This window comes from Neofelis nebulosa, chromosome 11 (assembly GCF_028018385.1).
Source record: "Neofelis nebulosa isolate mNeoNeb1 chromosome 11, mNeoNeb1.pri, whole genome shotgun sequence".
NCBI lineage: Eukaryota > Metazoa > Chordata > Mammalia > Carnivora > Felidae > Neofelis > Neofelis nebulosa.
Window position 1 is genome coordinate 34,114,664 of NC_080792.1, and position 20,250 is coordinate 34,134,913.

At 38.9% G+C, this 20,250-nt stretch overlaps 2 long non-coding RNA genes across 3 annotated transcripts in view; both read left to right on the plus strand.

Moving 5' to 3' along the window:
• LOC131490160 (uncharacterized) overlaps positions 1-11,479 on the plus strand; it is a 322,159-nt gene extending 310,680 nt beyond the window's left edge. The window contains exon 4 of the long non-coding RNA XR_009250972.1: positions 8,717-11,479. This is a non-coding gene — a long non-coding RNA (uncharacterized LOC131490160). The remainder of the gene's footprint in view (positions 1-8,716) is intronic.
• Positions 11,480-11,577: 98 nt separating this feature from the next.
• On the plus strand, positions 11,578-18,953 carry LOC131489781 (uncharacterized). 2 transcript variants are annotated; one of them, XR_009250738.1, is made up of 3 exons: positions 11,578-14,024; positions 14,480-14,589; positions 18,328-18,953. It is a non-coding gene; the product is annotated as an uncharacterized LOC131489781 (long non-coding RNA). The 2 variants fall into 2 exon arrangements; XR_009250739.1 differs by lacking the exon at positions 18,328-18,953 and adding an exon at positions 16,298-16,538.
• Positions 18,954-20,250: the final 1,297 nt, after the last annotated feature.

Genomic DNA, 20,250 nt, shown 5'->3' on the forward strand with positions numbered 1-20,250 from the left:
GGATAAAAATACCTTCTCTGCTCAGTTAAGCCCATTTGCTAGATTCTGAATCATTATGCAATCTCACATCCAACACTTATCCTTAAGGAAACAAATAGGATTCACATAAGCAATGTTTCCACTTAAAACCTTGTCTCCACTTAACCATTTTCAAAACCTGTGTGTGGAGGGAATAGATAGTCTTGGGGGATCAGGGAAGATTGATTGGAGAAGTGACTATAAGTAGGTGAGGTCAGTCCTGGCGAACTGCATGTCAAAAACCCTTAGGCACTGCTACCATCCAAAGCCACAAGGTTCTTGACACATGCCGGGAAAGACTTGACTGTGTCTGCTAGTCTGGGAAGAGCATGCATTGTATTCTGCTCTTCCCTTTGAGTGTAGGTCCTTAAAACAAAATTGAACCTTCTGATTAACCATACTTTATTTTATTTTTTTTTTTTTTTCAACGTTTTTTTTTATTTATTTTTGGGACAGAGAGAGACAGAGCATGAACGGGGGAGGGGCAGAGAGAGAGGGAGACACAGAATCGGAAACAGGCTCCAGGCTCCGAGCCATCAGCCCAGAGCCCGACGCGGGGCTCGAACTCACGGACCGCGAGATCGTGACCTGGCTGAAGTCGGACGCTTAACCGACTGCGCCACCCAGGCGCCCCAACCATACTTTAAACTGCCTACTCTGTAGACGTCCAGAGCTTCGTATGGCATAGTAAAGAATAAGGAAGGGCAGCAGAACATTTGAGCTTTGTCTCTGACATTACGTTAGCTGAGTTATCGTGAACAAGCCGTTCATTTTGTATGAATCTCTGTTCCTTGAGGTGTCAGCAGGTGTCACCTTCCCTCCCCTTTCTACAGAGAAACGCTCTTCACCCCTAGTCTTAAGCCATGTAGTCATCTAGAAAAGGAACATAGACCAGAATTCTCAGCCATTAAATATGCACTTAGACTTATATAATATTAAATCTCATATAAAACATAAGTCGTTTCCCTAAAATATTAAGGGCACTGTATTTTTATTAGTAGCCTTTCTGTTTTATGCATAAAGATGCTATAGTCAGGCTGGCTTCATTTGGATAGGCATTGACCTATAAAGTATGATTTAAAAACAGACCTTGGCCAACACAATATTGAAGGACAACAAAATTGAAGGACTGACACTGTGAGACATCAAACATTCAAGACATCAGATTGGTGGAAATATTTTCAAAAGATGGGGCACCTGGGTGGCTCAGTCAGTGAAGCACCCCGCCCTTGATGGGACATGATCTCACGTTTCGTGAGTTTGAGCCCTTCATGGGGCTCTGCACTGATAGTGTGGAGTCTGCTTATGATCTTCTCCCTCTCCCTCTCTCTCTCTCTGCCTCTCCTGTGCACTCTTGCTCTCTCTCTCTCTCTCCTTCCCTCTCAAAATAAATAAACTTAAAAAATATTTGCATAAGACATATCTAATAAAGTATAATATGTATTATCCAGTGTAAACATATACTGGATAACATACAAAAACTCTAAAAACTCAATAATAAGAAAACAAGCAACTCTATTAAAAAATAGGACAGACTGGGGCACCTGGGTGGCGCAGTCGGTTAAGCGTCCGACTTCAGCCAGGTCACGATCTCGCGGTCCGTGAGTTCGAGCCCCGCGTCAGGCTCTGGGCTGATGGCTCGGAGCCTGGAGCCTGTTTCCGATTCTGTGTCTCCCTCTCTCTCTGCCCCTCCCCCGTTCATGCTCTGTCTCTCTCTGTCCCAAAAATAAATAAAAAACGTTGAAAAAAAAAATTAAAAAAAAAAATAGGACAGACATTAGCAAACACTTTACCAAAGAAGATATATGATTGGCAAATAAGCATATACACAGGTGGTCCACCTCATTCATCACCAGGAAAATGCAAATGAAATCAATAACGACATGCCACTACACACCTATCAGAATGGTCTAAATCCAGAACACTGATGACACCAAATGCCAGCAAGGATGTGATGCAACAGGCACTATCATTGCTGACGGTTAGGAATGCAAAATGTTACAGCTACTTCGGAAGACAGTCTGGTGGCTTCTTACAGAACTAAGCATACCCTTACCATATGATCTAGCTATCATGTGCCTTAGTGTTTACCCCCAAAAGTTGGAAACTTATGTTCACATTAAACCTGCACACAGATGTTTATAGCAGCTTTAGTCATAATAGCCAAAACTTGGAGGTCACCAAGATGTCCTTCAGCAGGCAAATGGATAAGTAAAATGAGCTAGGATACCTTGAGACAAAGGAATATTATTCAGTGCTAAAAGGAAATGAGTTACCAGCCATGAAGAAGCATAGAGAAATTTCAGGTGCACATTTGCTAAGTAATACAAGACAATCTGAAAAGGCTACATATCGTGTGAATCCAACTAAATGATATTCTGGAAAAGGCAAAATTATTGACACAGTAAAAAGATCAATGTTTGACAGGAGTTGGCAGAGAGGGAGAAATGAATAAAGAGAGTGCAGAGGAATTTTAGGGCCATGAAACTGCCCCATGTGATACTATAATGGTGGATACATGTTATTATATATTTATCCCAAACTATTGAATGTACAACACCAAGATGAACCCTAATGTAAACTATGGTCTTTGGGTGATAATGATGTGTCAATGCAGCAACTGTAACAAATGTACCGCTCTGATGGGTGTTGTTGATAGTGGGAGAGGCTATGCATGTGTGGGGATAGGAAGTATATGGGAGATCTCTGAATCTTTCTGCTCAATATTACTGTGAACGTACAACTGCTCTAAAAAAAGAATTAAGTGTATTTGAAACAAACAGACAAAGAAAAACAGATCTTGGAGCATAGGTCCCATCAGCCCTGTCGTTGCTGTATAGTTTTTCTACAGGGCTTAGCCCTTCCTGCCAAGGACTTCATAATAAAATACTGTCAAGAATGGTAACACATTAAGATTCAAATCAAGGATTCACTTTTATTATAATCTGCCCAAATGTGGATTACCTTGAGTCAATAGAAAGAACAAAGGAGGATAAGAGGCTCTGTTTATGAGAGGATGCCTGGGTTGGGTACTATAGTTGGAGTGGCCCTGTATTAGTCAGGATTTTCCAGAAAAACAGAATTAATAAGATTGATTCATTTTAAGGAATTGGTTTACCTAACTGTGGAGACCTGATGATACTAAAATCTGATGGAGGAGGCTATCCAGCTGAACACTCAAGAAAAGTTGCAGTTTAAGTCCAAAGGCAGTCTGCTTTAGAACCAGGAAGAGCCAATGTTGCAGACGAAGTCCAAAAGTATTCTCCTACAGAATTTCCTCTTGCTCAGGGTCGAACAGGCCTTCACCAGATTGGATGAGACCCACCCACAATTTGCTTTACTCAGAGTCCACAGATTTAAATATATATCTAATATAAAGTACCCTCAGAGAAACATCGAGAATAATATTTGTCCACACATCTGGGCACTGGCATCCAACTTGACACATACAATTAACCATCACAGGCCCAAATAACAGGAAGCAATTGCAGAGTTTGGTGAAATCACCAATAATGGAATTGTCAAGAGATAGCATGGGCAATATACACTTTGTGGTTTTGTTAAATGCCAGGGATATTCATGGAAATAGGGTCTCTACAAGAACAGAGAAAGAAAATGAAATATTTTTTCTAAATATTATGTGGAACCTATTTCTTGAGAGAGATGATACCAGTATCATCAGAAGTAAAGCATTTTTCAATAGCTGAACATGAAACTTCAGCATGTACGGCTAGACATGGCTACTTCCTTCCTTTTCTTCCTATTCAATGTGTTCTTAGAAATGAATACATAGGGAGCTAGTAAGCAAATGAAAGGCTGTAAGACAATAAATAAAATAGGTTAAACAACTTCTCCCTTTAACCCTTTGCATTTTTTAAGTGTTACATATTTATCTGTACTTCTCCCAGACCTTTATACTGCTACTAATCTTTTTGCTCCCCAATAAAAAGGTGTACATGATGCTCTTTTGTTCACATCAGAGCAAATATCACTGATTCATACAATGTATTCCACAATCTCATCCACAGAAATGTACGCTGCCCCATGGCATGTAAGCTCCTATGTGTCTCCTTCACTGACATAAGTTCAGGCTCTGGAATAGCATCTGGAACACAACAAATATACAACCTTCAGTGAAAATATAGAAATTTGAGTCTGGGGTCTAGTGAGATGTTTTCAGGCCACTTTGTGTAAAGATTTAGTCTCCAAATCTATCAATAAGTTTAGAAACAACTTTATGGAAAAATGAGAAGTTGTGCCTTTGAAAAAATTATCTCCAGCCAGTCCACTGCAGATGACACAGCATCAATTTATGAAAATAAAGGCTGAAATAGAGCTAATTCTCAAACCCTTCTCTTGGAGGTGAGAGAATAGCAGTCCAGAAAGGCTGAATAACTTTCTATAGGTTGGTTTGATGTAAAGATAACTTTACAAGTTCAGAGCGATTAACAATAGAAAGAGCTATCCTACTAATACGACGAAAACATTCTTAGAATAGCTTTTTCAAACCAGGTTCTGCATAACTTTATCCCTTTCTAAGATTCCCAAAACAAAGCTCTGAGAACAAGAACTTAAAAATATGCTTAAAAAACCCTCTTCGAGGGGCGCCTGGGTGGCGCAGTCGGTTAAGCGTCGACTTCAGCCAGGTCACGATCTCGCGGTCCGTGAGTTCGAGCCCCGCGTCAGGCTCTGGGCTGATGGCTCGGAGCCTGGAGCCTGTTTCCGATTCTGTGTCTCCCTCTCTCTCTGCCCCTCCCCCGTTCATGCTCTGTCTCTCTCTGTCCCAAAAATAAATAAAAAATGTTGAAAAAAAAAAAATTAAAAAAAAAAACCCTCTTCGATTTAAACCTGCTATACCTTTTGCCTTCCTTTTTTAAAGTAATGTCTACTAAACCACATGTACAATAATACACAATTTATTTAACCCTTTGATAGCTGACTTCCCTTTTCTCAACTCTTAGATAGTTTACCCATAAAGAAAAAAAAAAGATAATATCATTCGGCTTTGTTATGTAAGGGAATCAAATGAAATTGCAAGTGAAAGATTTTTAGAATTATGAGGCCTTTTGAAAATAATATAGTGTTTGGGGAAGGAACCACTATGAATCCAAAGAAAATATTATAAAATAGAGACCAGAGTCAGGATTTGGTTGGCCTTCCATATTACTAAAACATGGAACCCTGAAACATGAGGTAAAATTCTCAAAAAGATTCCAATTCTTTAGGTTATTTTGGAATTTTCTGCATTGATAGAGGATACAATCCCCATTTAAGGAAATTCCAGTCCAGTTTCACTCTAGGTAGCCAAGCTCCTTTTACAGTCTGCATATTTCAGGGGACAAATGGAGAAACTGTTTGTTTTGCCCTGAGGAAGGCCATAACAATTTTCATGTATCAAATTCCTAAAAGAATTTCAAGTTGTAAAAACGACTCATATGGGAATAAGGTTTTGAAATTACTTAATATGAAGGATGTTTGGCTAATAGAGTGTTCAACTTTAAGAAGGCTTAGGGAGTTTTCGATGATTTCTACAAATACGTAGAAGAGTGATTAGATTTATTCTGAATGCACCTGATGGTCAGAGAGCAGTCAGAAATAGGAACAATACCTGGACAATACAACAATTTGAGTGTAATGTAAGAGAGAAAATTTTAATAGATGGAGCTGCAGTTGGATGTCTCAATATATTTAGTTGTCCATCCTTAGGAAGTTTAAAATAGACAAAATATGAATAGCATCAATATTGCAGCAGGTCAATCCCCAGGTGAGTACTCGAACCAAATAAGCTCCAGGCTTTCTTCTTAAATTGAGGTTTGATGAGTTCAAATGAGATTTTCCTACACTCCAGGTGACTTTTGGAGCAAGACACCAACTCTGTGATTTGTATGTAAAGAATGGTTTTGTAGCCCCTCAAATTCTATCCCAACCAAAGTCCTAACATTCCCATTAGTTATAAAACAAAAATAAAAACAAAAACAAAACTTGCCTGACTTGGGGCGCCTGGTTGGCTCAGTCAGTTGAGCATCCAACTTCAGATCAGGTCATGATCTTGAGGTTCCTGAGTTTGAGCATCAGGATCCTTGATGTCAGCATAGAACCTCCTTCAGATCCTCTATCCCCCTCTTTCTCTGCCTCTCCCCAGCTTGTGTTCTCTCTCAAAAATAAATAAACCTTAAAAAAATTGCCTGACTTATTTGTAATATGTATAATCTATCCTTCTGATTTGATCAATATACCCAGAAGTGATCATTCATCACCTCCAAAGACACCTTCTTCCATTATTGGATTATTGCAGTTGTCAGACGTTGTTTTTCTTCCTTTGATGAATTTGGACAAGTGAGTCCACCTCCCTCAGCCTCAGTTTTCTCATCTATAAATGAGGTAGGTGTTTAGGTTATAGTTTCTGAGTGTCCAGTGTGGGTCTAGTCACCATCAAAGACGGGCCAACTATGTAAAGAAAACTGCCATAGGTCATTCAGACATCTGCTTAGGAATCCCTCTCAATATCAGTGTTACATCTCATTAGGTAGGTTATGATCAAATATTGTGTTTTTGTTTTTTTTTTTTAAATTTATTTTTGGGACAGAGAGAGAGACATAGCATGAACGGGGGAGGGGCAGAGAGAGAGGGAGACACAGAATGGGAAACAGGCTCCAGGCTCCGAGCCATCAGCCCAGAGCCTGACGCGGGGCTCGAACTCACGGACCGCGAGATCGTGACCTGGCTGAAGTCGGACGCTTAACCGACTGCGCCACCCAGGCGCCCCTCAAATATTGTTTTTAACCCAAAACTTCATTACCCAGTTTGATCATGCATCTTATTGACTAAATTGGCTCTGAATAACTTTTAGCTATTTCCCAAAATCAGATCCCATCTGCAAGAAATGAAGATTCACCACTATCAAGGTCTTTAAAAAAGTGCTACAGGCTTTGAAGAAAGTTCCAAAACAAGAGTTCAAACAGCCTCTGAGCTATAGCAGCATCATTAAAGTAATTGCATAATTGCTCAAGGGACAATATCATTTGAAGGTGTGAGTTTGGATTTGATAAAAAAATAGTGACATAGCATATTTCATTCACAAAAATAGTAAGTAACAATATCAAGCAGCATGTAAGAAAGATGGAACATAATAAGCCTTACAAGGGTCCACAGAGGGAGGGTGATTACTATATACTGAATAGTCAAAGAAGGTTAAGTTGAAAAGATAAAATCTGTTCTACTTAGAAGAGTAGGCAGATTATTAGCATCTATTAGTATCTGTATAAAAATATATGTTTTACATTATCAGAAGGAATTAATTGGTAATACTAGCCAGCTTTCACTCAGAAAGGAGTTGAAATATGAGAGACTAGAAGAAAAGACAATTAATCTTTGCCTTGGCAGGGGTCTGCAAGGGCCAACGTCAGGAATCACAGTGACAGTGGAAGTGGGTAGAAGGGATGTTGCTCACTCTCTCCACCTCCCTGGAAACATGTTCAGTTCTTTTGCCTACGAAGGCCAGCATTTTCCTAAAGTAAAATCTCACCTACCACTAACCACCACTTCCACAGATGTCCATAAACATCAATAAGAAACCAAAGCAGGGTCTACCTTGTTTGTCTGCCATAAATAATTATTTGATTCTTAAGCCTTATTTATCTACCCAAAGTTACAGCTTTTGTTTTTTTCCCCCCTAGAAAGATGCTACAGAAAGGATTCTCGATTCTGCCTTTAAAACCAGAATGGCTATAAAGTAACAAGATGTGACAAATAGAAGAATGACTGATATGTGACAAGATTATCAGAACATTAAAAAATATAGAAATGGGGGGGTGTGCCAAGGGTGGCTCAGTTGGTTAAGTGTCCGACTCTTGATTTCTGTTCAGGTCGTGGTCTCACGGTTCATGTGTTCCAGCCCTGCATTGGGCTCTTTGCTGACACCATGGAACCTGCTTGGGATTCTCTTTCTCCCTCCCTTTGCCCCTCCCCTGCTCATGCTCTCTCTCTGTCTCTCAAAATAAGTAAATGAAACTTAAAAAAATATATAGAAATGGGTTCACAAAAGGAGACTGGAGATGATGAAAATGATCTTTCCTCACTTAGAAGTGTCTCTCAAGTGAAATCTACTTGCTCTTTCTATGTTTCAAAGAGAGAAGGGATGGGGAATGTCAGTAAACCCGTGTGTCACATGCATGCAAATCTCTAAGTGTTCTAAAGGTCATTTGCAACCCACATGGCTTGGCATTTGCCTTCCAGAACACTAAAAGGAATAATTTAATTAACTCTTCCAAAGAAACATAATCAGACTTGATTGGAATTTATGCCGATCAAAATATTTGAGTCTGGGACCTGGATAACTGGAAAAGAAATGATACAAAAAATATTTGATAGCTGGTGTCAGTAAATTAAGGTTGAGAAGCACTCGAAAAAGAAATCAGAATTTAACGTACAAGAGTTTGCACCTGATAAGAATTCAGTGTACCGCTTTGGTAATTTTTTTCTTAGCCCCCTTTCCCAAATTCTTAATCTCTAGAAAATGTATCAAAATGAGTCAATAGCAAAGCTTGCCTCTGAAACAGGAGACTTGACAACAAATACCACCCAACTGTCGTTATTTAAGCTTATGAGCAATTGAATCTCATTATTTCAGCCAAATTATGTTTTACTGCAGTGAGAAGCCAAAAAAAATATTTTAAACTGTTTTTTTTCTACACTTCAGATTTCAGTGATATGGACAAACATTGAGCTTTCAAGAAGGCAGGAATGTCCTTTTTAGCCAAGAGGAATCATCCCAGGAATGGTAACCAGATGTTTTTTTGACCTAAAGCATGGGGGGAAAATAGCATTTTAGCCAGATTTTTATCAACCAACTTTAGAGTAGAAAAATAAACAATAGGTATTTCTAAAAGTTATGTGTATTTCCAAGGGATGTTATAGCTTTTAGAAAATGTATCTTGGTAAATGACTAAGAAGTATCATTAATAATAATAAAACCACTATAAATCAAGTGAGGTAATATGCTAAGTTATTTGCATCAATTATCTTGTTTAAATTATCATGTTAAAAATACTGTGAGGTGTTTCCACAGATAAGAAAACTCAGTCTCAAAAAGGTAAATAATGTGCTGAGGTTACCCAGCTAGTGAAAAGTTACACTGCCTTTATAATAAGTTGCAATACATTTCACACTTGCTTGGGGGAAAAGATGAATGTATTATTTCATGAATGTGAGCAGTCCAATGGCAGCTACACCCTCAGTATGGCAAAGATGTCATTGGGATTCAGTCTGTTTTCTCTATCCCTTGATCATTTTTCCTCTCTGTGTTCTTCATTCTCAGACAATATTCCTACATGATAGCAAAAAAAGTCGCTAGCATACTAGGCTATATCTGTGGAGTTAGGCATTACATACTCTCAGAGATGCAAAGAAATAAAAGTATGTTGCATGTATCGCTACTCTGGTTTTGTTCTGAAGTTTCCATTAATGCTAAAGGTGGCGCCTCTTCCCACCACCTATTAAACATAATACAGTCTTTAGTCAATGACATTACAATAGTGTTGTATGGTGACAGATGGTGGCTACACTTGTGGTGAGCATAGCATAATGTATAGAGATGTTGAATCACTATGTTGTACACCTGAAACTAATGTTAACATTGTGTGTCAACTATATTCAATTAACAAAACAAAACACAGTCTCTGCCACTTTACACTAGACTATTTTAGAGCATCTCAAGATGTTTCAGAAAACACGCAATCACATATGAGATTCAAACAATTCTCTCTGCTCAGAAATTGGCCCATCTATTTTCTCTTACCCTAAATGGTGACTGGTTATAGGAAAAGCTCATGAACCCTTATGGAGAGTGGTGGCTGGTTTACATGCTATCTTCATTGGTCTTGGCATGTTCCTTGTCTGCTTGACCAAGGCTGTTGGCTCTCAATTCCCAAGACTGTTGGCTGTCTCACTCACCATAGTTTACTCCACATTATACAGAGTCTGGGGGTATAAACACGTGCAGTCTTGGGTCAACTCCCTTTTACCAGAGATGTTCTTCCATCGTGCTACTTCCTGTTCCATCTTGTTCCAGTGTTGGTTCGAAGCACTGTGTGAATCAGTCTCTTCCACCAATCTGAAATAGGAGGCAGGATGCAAGTCCTCCCTGTTTTGGATTTTCCTCTCAAACTTCATATTTTCATCTTATAATTTTAATTTTATTTTATTTTTATGATGTTCATTTTAAGAGACAGAGCGGGAGGGCCAGAGAGAAGGACAGAGAGAATCCCAAGCAGGCTCTACACCGTCAGTGTGGAGCCTGACATGGAGCTCTAACTAGCCAACTCGCAAAGTGTGAGATCATGACCTGAGAGGAAATGAAGAGTCAGATGCTTAACTGGCTGAGCCACCCAGGCGTCCATCTCCTGCCTTTCTCAGATGAATTTCTTATATGTTTCCTTTCCAGTGGAACAGAATGTGTAATGCAGCAAAGAAAGTAACCACATTAGGAAGAAAGGAACATCATCAACACTGTAGTGAAGAAGATTCCTCTCTTTTGACGGCTTTTAGTAAAGTCATGAGCATGACTCATGGTGATACCATGTAGGTTCTATGTCTATTTTAAACCCATCATTATGGAAAGGAAATGGAACACCTTAATTGGCCAAGCCTGAGTTAAATGTTAATGTTAAAGAGGTAGTAGAAATGAGATACAGTTCATCCAAACTGGATAGAATATCAGAGAAGAGAGTTTAGAAAGAAGGAAGAGATTTATAATAAGCTATGCACAGTTATGCTTAGTGTGCATTATGGATACAGTGGAATGACTAGTTTTACAATTAATTTACATTAATTTCCTTCTACATACTTGGAAAACCCAAGGTATAGAAACATATAAAACAAGATACTTTTATCTACCTCCCTCCCTTCCTCCCTCTCTCTCTCTCTCTTTCATCTATCTACACTTTTATTTATCCCAGCAACTTGGCCTTTATTATCCTAAGGAAATAAAATCCTCAGCCTTAAAAGAAAGTTAAAAAAAAAAAAAAGATAATCCAGTACTTCTGAGTATCCAAAGTCTTGGGTTCCAATAATAGATTTCACTTTATGAGATTTTTTTTTTCCAACTTATACATTAACTTTTCAGTCTAATTCCCAAGTAAATTATCCCCTCCACATCATATACCCTCCAATATATATGCATATATAAGTGGCCATTTTTCTGTGTTCGAAGCCTCATAATCAAGAAATGAGTTAAAACATCTATCCTAACCAGGTTCCTGGGTGGCTCAGTCTGTTAAGCTTTCCACTTCAGCTCAGGTGATGATCTAACAGTTCAGTTGGTGGGTTCAAGTCTCACATCGGGCTATGCACTGACAGCGTAAAACCTGTTTCACATCTGTGTCTCCCTCTCTCTCTGCCCCTCTCATGTGCACTCTCTCTCTTAAAACTAAATAAACATTAAAAAAACAAAAAAATCTACCCTAGCGACATTCTACCTTGAATTTTGGCAACAGCTTCAAATTACGTTTTTTGTTTTTTGTTTTTTGCTTTATTTTTGTACTTAAACTCTATTCTGTGGTACCTCATGAACACAAATGTCTTTTACGCAATTTTATGCAGTCACTCTATTGTCCTGAAGATGGAAGCCAAAGTCCTGGGTCGAAGATGTAAGATTTTCACCACTTGAACCTAACATACATTTTGTATTGATTTAAAAAAAATGCAAAAGCCTAACAGCTCCATACATCAATAGTTCTAAAAATGTAGGAAGCCTAACATTTGTAGATTTTGCTAAAAATTGAGAATTCTAGGCTTTACCGGACCCAGATACTGATTCAAGAGGTTTGGCATATGGCCATCAAATCTATATTCTAAGTGAACATTTTTGTTAGTCAAGATAGGTTAGTTTCCATTGCAGTAACAGGCAAACCTCCAAAGTTGATATTCTACTTGACAAAACATACAACATAGGTCAGTTAGACACTCCTCTCTAGGACCAACGCAGAAATGTTACCATTCACTTCACCTGAGGAAAAGAGAATGTGTTGAACTGCTTACTAGCCCTTAAAACTTCCACCCAGAAATGTTTTTATCTTATTAGATGAAACAAGTTTTGTGGCAATACCTAAACTCAAAGTGATAGGGAACTATTTGGTGAACAGTATTTATGTAGCTATTCTGAGGACTTCATTTGAAGACACAGGTACCCTATTATTTATTCTGAAATAGCTTGTTCATTAAGTTTCAAAACCTGCCTTCAGTTTTCCTCAGTGCATTTCAATACCCATTGCTCATGCTGAATTTTTCTTCTGTTTCTAGGTGCACAAGAACTTCCAACTATACGTTTATCTTCTGCAACTAAGAAGTCAAAAGACATTTCATGCTCAATAATTTATTTGCTTTTATTGTATTTTTAATGCTCAACTTGTCAAAAATCATTAATATATCTATACCATAAAATATAATCTTATTTTTAAGAAAAAAAAATCTTTCAGCAATCAATTCAGGGCAAAAGAGATATCAAGAAAAGTAGTCTTATCTGCTCAGTGGACTCCAACTATTAATAGATTATTTTCCAAAAATTTCTTTATAAATCAGTTGTTTGAAAATCTTTTAGATTTCTCCAGTGGGACAATATTATAGCGATTGAGATTTCTGGGAGAGTATTCCAATGCCTATTTAACTCCTTAGGCTATATGTTCAAAATGAAACACTGTAAAGTAAATTTGTATAATATAAAATGAAACACCTTTACAATGCTATTAATTCAATAAAACAAACCAAAAAAGTGCTAAAATTCAAATAATATATTGTCTATATTTTAAGCTAATACTGAGACAAGCTTTTTTAATTAGGGGAGAATGAAAAGGTAGGTAGAGATTTTACAGATGTTTTGAAGGGAATTAGGAATATTTTCAAGGATTTATATGTTATTGGCAGTAGTTCTTGATTATTCCTAATTGCCACTTCAAATTATATGATGTTCTTGCCTTAAAACAGGTATGTCACTAACCACTAAAATTTCAAACAATGATTATCCCACTGTTTGAATCATGATTGCAATAATGAAGGTGAAAATAAAAAAGTTAATGAGGAAGGAAATAAAGAGAGAAAATACACCATACTAACTGGGAAAGAGTTTTAACAGATAAAGGAGAAAACAATAAAATGCAAGTGGATGTGTTATGTTGTGAAACATTATGTGAGGAGGAATACCTGAGCTGGTACTGGTAAACTAAAGAGAAGAAAAGGAGCAGGATCCATTTGAGAGAAGAATAAAGTTGGTTGTGCTATAGAAACATTGGAGTCAGACACCTTAGAGCAGGAGACAAGGGAAGAGTAGAATTACTCTCTTGATGTTTAAAGTAATGAGTCTGAGTGGGACTTGAGCTTGCTTGTACAATGACGTACTGGGTGAGAAGCAGATAGAGGAATGAGATAAGAAGGGGCATAAAAGAGCTTTTCTTTAGTATTGAACGATGATACAAGGTATGTGTCATCTATTCAGCCTCTTGAAGTTGAGGCAGGGGTTCCCACAGCCCCACACCCTGTTAATGAGCCTAGCACAGAATCTGTACCTGCTTTTCATTTGTCCATCCGTGAGGTCTGACAGCCTTCTGCGTGGTTAAGTTAGCTTTATGCCTCCACCTCCCCAGCCCTCCTATTTTACCTGAATCCCATTTCTGGGTGCAATCCTGGGAATTTCCTCCGAGGAGATCATAAATTAGATTGGAACTAGGACTATTAACAAACACAAAACCAGGGAAAAACTGGATTTGCAACAATCCCTGGGGGCCGTGACTTTATTCAAATGAATCAAGTGTGTATTGAGTGCTGACTTCTGGATCAGATGCTATGCTATGAAATTTCACATTTATAATTTCTATTTAACATTTAATCAGTTTTTGGCGATTATATTCTCAGCAACCATATACAGGTGCTAGAGGGCTAACTGGCATAGATTCAGGTTCAAGTTAGAGAAGGCAGAAACCAGAGCAAGATCATGACAGCTGGGGACCACTGGAGAGGTAAGCCTGAGGGCAAACTCTGAGATCTGAAAGTGTACCCTTTGAGTCCCTGTCTTTTCCCACTCCTCCTACCTTGGATACCCCTCAAGGAACCATTGCATATCAAAACCAACTATTAGAACCTTCATCACATTGACATGTGAGTGAAACCCCCTTTAGGTACCAGCAGTCTAAGAACACCAAGCAATTTCTTTTGAATGAAAGCCTTGGGATAAATAAATCCACTCATTTACGTATTATTCAGTCATGTAATGAACACCTTCTACATGCCAAACACTAAGCTAGTCTTTCTTTTTTATTTGTCATTAGAAGCTATGAATGGCACACTGCAATTCCAGATACTAGGTAAGAAACATAAGTTTGAAGGATGAAGATATCAAGGCCTCAGTCTCCTCTGAAATCAGATCACAATGCTCTATGTCATCAGTTTCCCTTTATCTTGATTACATGTCCAGGAACACTGACACTCTAACAACAAAATGGACAACTCCAGTGGACCAAAATAAGTTGACTATACCTGAAATGATGGAAGAAACAGCGCAAACATTAACCCTGAAGGGAGAAGGTAAGTACAGATACACGCAAAAGCTTGAGGAGTCAGGGAAGCCACTTAGTCATGCAAATGCAGAAAGAACACATCCACATAGATTAGAAGGAGTAAATCTAAGCTTCAAAACTATAAGAGATTGCCAGTAGGAAAACACACTATGGAAGGCAGTGTGATGCAATGGTAAAAAAATTCAAAACATTAGTTGTATTTTTTTAAAAAAGTATTATCTATCTATCTGGGAGACAATCACGTAACACTTTAAACAGCACAATTTCCCAAGATACCCCAGTCCTTTCCTGGAGCATGGAGGTGTGTGTCTATTCTCCTCTGTGATAGGGCAGTGGGTTATAAGAGCCTCAAAAGTCCAGGTGTTGCTATATGGCAGCTCAAGGTCAGGATGGGAAGGGCGTTTGTCAGGTCTTCTCTGCCTAGAAATATCTCGCATCTTCTTCTGTCACTAAATTGTACCCCAAGCCATTCATTCTTTTCCTATATCAGGACCCAGTGCTGTCACTTCTTTTGGAGACACACATATTTCCAGGAAGAGCAGGAAACTTCTAGAAGTCAGTTCAGTGTGCCTGGGTGGCTCAGTCAGTTAAGCGTCCAGCTTCAGTTCAGGTCACCATCTCACAGTTCATGAGTTTGAGCCCCCCGTCGGGCTCTGTGCTGACAGCTCAGAGCCTGGAGCCTGCTTCAGATTCTGTCTCTGTCTCTCTCTCTCTCTCTTTTTCTCTCTCTCTCTCTCCCCCTCCCTTGCTCACACTCTCTCTCTTTCTGTCTCTGTCTCTCTCTCTCAAGAATAAATAAACATTAGAAAAAATTTAGAAGTCAGTTCAAGGTTGTGAGTTACGTTATCAGAGAGCATCCTCCCACCTGCCAAGCTCACAACTTTACTGTAAGCAAGGGAGCCAGGGAAAACCAGGCTTGACAGAAGCTCTTCTGTGAGGTCACTGTGCTCCCACTGGAGTTTGTGTGTGGGTTAGGCTAATATCTGAAGGTAGCAGATAGATCACTAGTTCAGCAGTTCTCAAAGTGTGGCCCCCAGAGCAATGGCATCAGTATTGCTTCAGAATTTGGTAGAAATGCAAATTCTCAATCCCTGTCTCATGAATGCTGAATGAGGGACCCTGGGATTGGAGCCCAACAATATGCGTTTCCACAAGCCCTCTAGGTGATTCTAATTCATGTTCAGGTTTAAGAAACGCTGATCCCTCTGGCAGTTCCACTGGGGTTCTACCCTATATTGTGGATTCAGGTAATCACCGAAGAGTGAACGAGTTTCTGATGCTTTCCTGAAATCAGATTTTGATGTCATGGAGAAAGGGCTTGAATAAAAGCTTGCAGAGCCAGGAGATGGCAGTGGCAGCTGGTGGGGTGTAATGAGACAAAGGGCAAATGCGGATGGTGTGAAAGGAAGTTCAGGAACAAAAGAGCAGAAAAGGATGAGAGACTGCAGGAAGACACAAGCATTACCATTTTTTCTAGCTTAGTTCTAGCTTAACTTCAGTCTTTTCCATGATCGAACCTTACACTGGTGACTACTGGGTCACAGACCTGGATTAGGACTGCACTGGGGACCATTTTACCCAGGGTTTTTATTTTTCTGTCTGTAAAGGCAGTAGCAGCAGGTTAAGCTGCCTCCCCATTTGCGAGCTTTCTTCCACCCCAACTTGTGTTTTCTTTTCTTTTTGTAATGAATTCTGATGTACTTACATCTTTCCAGGGATTAGGCCTGACAGCAAGAGCCCACAATAAAGTGAGCACGAGGTCACACAACAATATATGGGGAAGAATGAACTACAATTAAGCCAGCATAATTGCATACAAGCAACACCCTCCAAAGTACCGAACAATAAATCTTTGGCTCAAAGTAATGAGGGATCGGGAGATGAGAACATTGGAACAGCTCACTCGAGCAGTCTTAAAACTCACACTGGAAGTAAAACACATAAGAAATTACCATGGATTCCCAAGCCTGAGAAATCAGGCTGACGCCCAAGATGTAAGACCTGGAGTTTCTAAGGTACATCATTTTTGCCAAGCACTTAATTTCCTCCTAGCTTCTTGTTGGATAACAACAGACTTGCATCTTAAATTTTTTTAATGTTTTATTTATTTTTAATATATATATATAGAAAGAAAGTGTCAGCAATGGAGGAGCAGAAAGAGAGAGACACAGAATCCAAAGCAGGCTCTAGGCTCTGAGCTGTCAGCACAGAGCCAATGAGGGGCTTGAACTCACAAACTGTGAAATCATGACCTGAGCCAAAGTCAGACGCTCAACAGACTGAGCCACCAGGCGCCCCCAAACTTGCATCTTTATTACTGGAGCCAGCGTTCAATTACCAGGGTAATGGAGAAGAGCCTTATCAAGAACGGCCCAAACATAAACCTAATCAGCACAATATTCAATTTAAGTCACAGTTCATTCTGTGCATTAGTAATTTCATCCCAACAACAAACTGAGTCATATACTTTGCTTCAAATGATTTTTAAAAGTCTCCAGTTCCTCCAGAGTAGAAACAGTTTTCTGTTTAAGTATCTTTTTCTTACTGAAAGTCATCTAGAAAACCGACCTACTCCCAGAAAGGAGATGCAACCATGAGGGGCTTGGAGGTCCATGATAAAATGAAGACAGTTTTCACTTTTCATCTCTTCCTGGTGGGGGAGCAAAGAAGCCATCATGTTACAAATATGGAAAAAGAACAGAGAGGGGGAGGGAAAAGGGAGCTTCCTTTTCCTTCAGAAATTAGTTGTCTATTTAGGACTCTAGAGCACAGTATGAAGCATCTCTGGCTTAGTATATTTGTTCCTATATTACTTGTATCATAAAAACCTTCATAATTAGGACATTAGTGAACTAACAACTCAATCACTCAGATAATACGAGTTTTTAGTAGGCTCCTAGATGTGGCCTAGTCATTACCCAAATGGGTCACAGTTCTTCCCTTTCCCAAAGAATGTATATTCCATTGTAGGGGGGGGTTGGGTCACGACTAAGAAACCTGACAAATCACAGACTAGTTAAGTGCCTATACTTTTTGCTATGAGCTATGGATTATAGAATAAAAGGGAGACATATAGAGAAACTACCACAGAACAGAGAAGCTGAAAATACTAAAATTGAGCTTGACTTGAAATTAAACTCCTTTACTCTCTCCTCTTCCTGGTACTTTCCACGCAAACTTGGAACAGTAGGCTCCAAGTTTTAAGGCAAGTTCAAGGCCTGCTGGAACATTAATCTCACCAGGGGCTTTTTATTTTTATTTTTTTATTTTTTAAACATATTAGCTTTTTGTAGGATACACAAGAAATCATCTAACATTTAGTTCTTATCAAGAAACTGGGTAGAAAAAGTCACCAGACTAGTTTCAATCTTAAGAAACTGTGGCTTTTGAAAAATATCCTAAGTGAAGAAAAACAAGAGACCGAGAGAAAAGTACAAAGAAACAGAGACAGAGATATAGAGAGAAAGGTTATAAATCAAAGAAGAAGAGAGGAGAAAAAAAAGTTGAGAAGAAAAATTCAGGATATTTGAAATATTTCATTTTGCGTAAATGAGTTCTTATGTTTTAGAAGCATATTCTGTGTGCTTGTGTGTGTGTGTGTGTGTGTGTGTGTGTTTATGCGTGTGTATTGCCAGTTGTCTAGTTGATCTCTCACCTTATGTATGATTGGTTTTATAACTGTTATTGGCCAGTTGTATTTGAAAACTGGTCTCACGTGTGAAAACCTTTTCTACTCACTATACAGGAAGAGAAGAGTCATATGTCTTTTGGCTTCATTATGGTGACAAAGACAGTTCTGGACGCCTTGCCCATGCTTGGTACCTGCTAACCTATTGACGCGAATACGTGCGGTCTATATACACGGGCTCTCCTTTGCTTATACCACCCAAAGTGAGTTGACTTTGAGGCCAGAAGCCATAGACTTGAAAGGTAAAGTCAGAGACAAATGAGGCTGAAGCTGTAAGGACAAAGGAAATTAGAGGACCCTTGCTTACCTCAGATACAGAGCAGGTATGTGTTAGAAATGTTTGTGCTTACTAATTAAATACATTTCATTTCCTCTTACATCTTTTTTGCTTAACTAAGGAGAAAATGTGCATTATTTATAGGAACTAAACATAATGAAAACACAAAGAAAAGGAACCATTTTGATTCAAATCTTGGCAAATATCCAACTTGCAATAACTTGAAGATTTAATATTATTACGTGCACACACACACAAAAATAAAGCCTAATGCTCATCCAAGCATATTTCAATCAAAACTCTCTCTGGGAACCTTCCTACTGACAATACAATTTCATGCAAAATAAACAATAAGATGCAAAAACTACAGTAAGCAGTTTAGGAAATTACATATCAAATATCTTCTTAAGAGCCTGGGGGTCTTACTGAGCAGAAATTTTGCCTAACAAGTCTCATTGCATATGCAGATTTAAATAATTCACTTGTTTAAGAAATCTCCTATTCTCTATTTACTCAAGCACTTCAGCGATGGGTTGTCGCCAGCAGTCATGCCAAGAGTCAAAGGGAAAAAAAAGGTTATTTTTCTAGTTTTGAAGGAAGCGATATGAAAATAAGTAGCAAAGCTAGGATTCTGCATTAAAGTCAGGTAACAATAGTATATTCAGTCAAAATCTGTTCTCCATAAGTCTGATTTCAGAAACCTGTATCATTCATATAGGTATATATACACTTACACTAAAAAATGGTGTGGGTATGATTAGCTATGTAGCCCACTGGTCTCCTATCTCTCCTAATATATAGGTGAGGATCCCAGAGAGAGATGTTGTCCAAGGTCACAAGACCAGTGAATATAAGCACTGGAATGAGACAATAGAACTTCCAAAGGTTGGTTCCTCTTTTCACTACTCAAAGATACCTCACAAGGCATCCTGCATGTATGAATAATTCTACATAAAATCTTAAGTGTGTGTGTGTATGTATGTATGTATTTTCCTAGACTTCCAAGCTATTTAGACTTTGATTAAACTGAATACATCTTTAGTTCTCTCATGCACTCACAGAATTTCTCTGATGATTTAGCCAATAATAGAATAATAAAATAAAAAGACAACAACAATAAAGCAACCAGGTCTGTTCCAAAGGAGGAAATTAACAAAATCAATGTCTACAATACACAATGTACCGAGGTAGCTCTTCAAAGGGTTTTGGTCTGAAAGTCCAGATAAAAATGGTCTGATTACTAAAATTCTTAAACTTTCAAAACATGGATTTTTATTTCAGGCTAATTTTTTAAATGTTTGTTTGTTTTTGAGAGAGGAGAGACAGAGCACATGAGCAGGGGAGGGACAGAGATGGAGGGAGACAGAGAATCTGAAGCAGGCTCTGCGCTGACAAAAGAGAGCCCAATGTGGGGGGGGCTTGAACCCACCAACAGGAGATCATGACCTGAGCTGAAGTCATATGCTTAAATGACTGAGTCACCCAGGTGCCCTGTTAAGTCTAATTTTTAAAAGAATCCTGGGTGGCGCAGTCGGTTAAGCGTCCGACTTCAGCCAGGTCACGATCTCGCGGTCCGTGAGTTCGAGCCCCGCGTCAGGCTCTGGGCTGACGGCTCGGAGCCTGGAGCCTGTTTCGGATTCTGTGTCTCCTTCTCTCTCTGCCCCTCCCCCGTTCATGCTCTGTCTCTCTCTGTCCCGAAAATA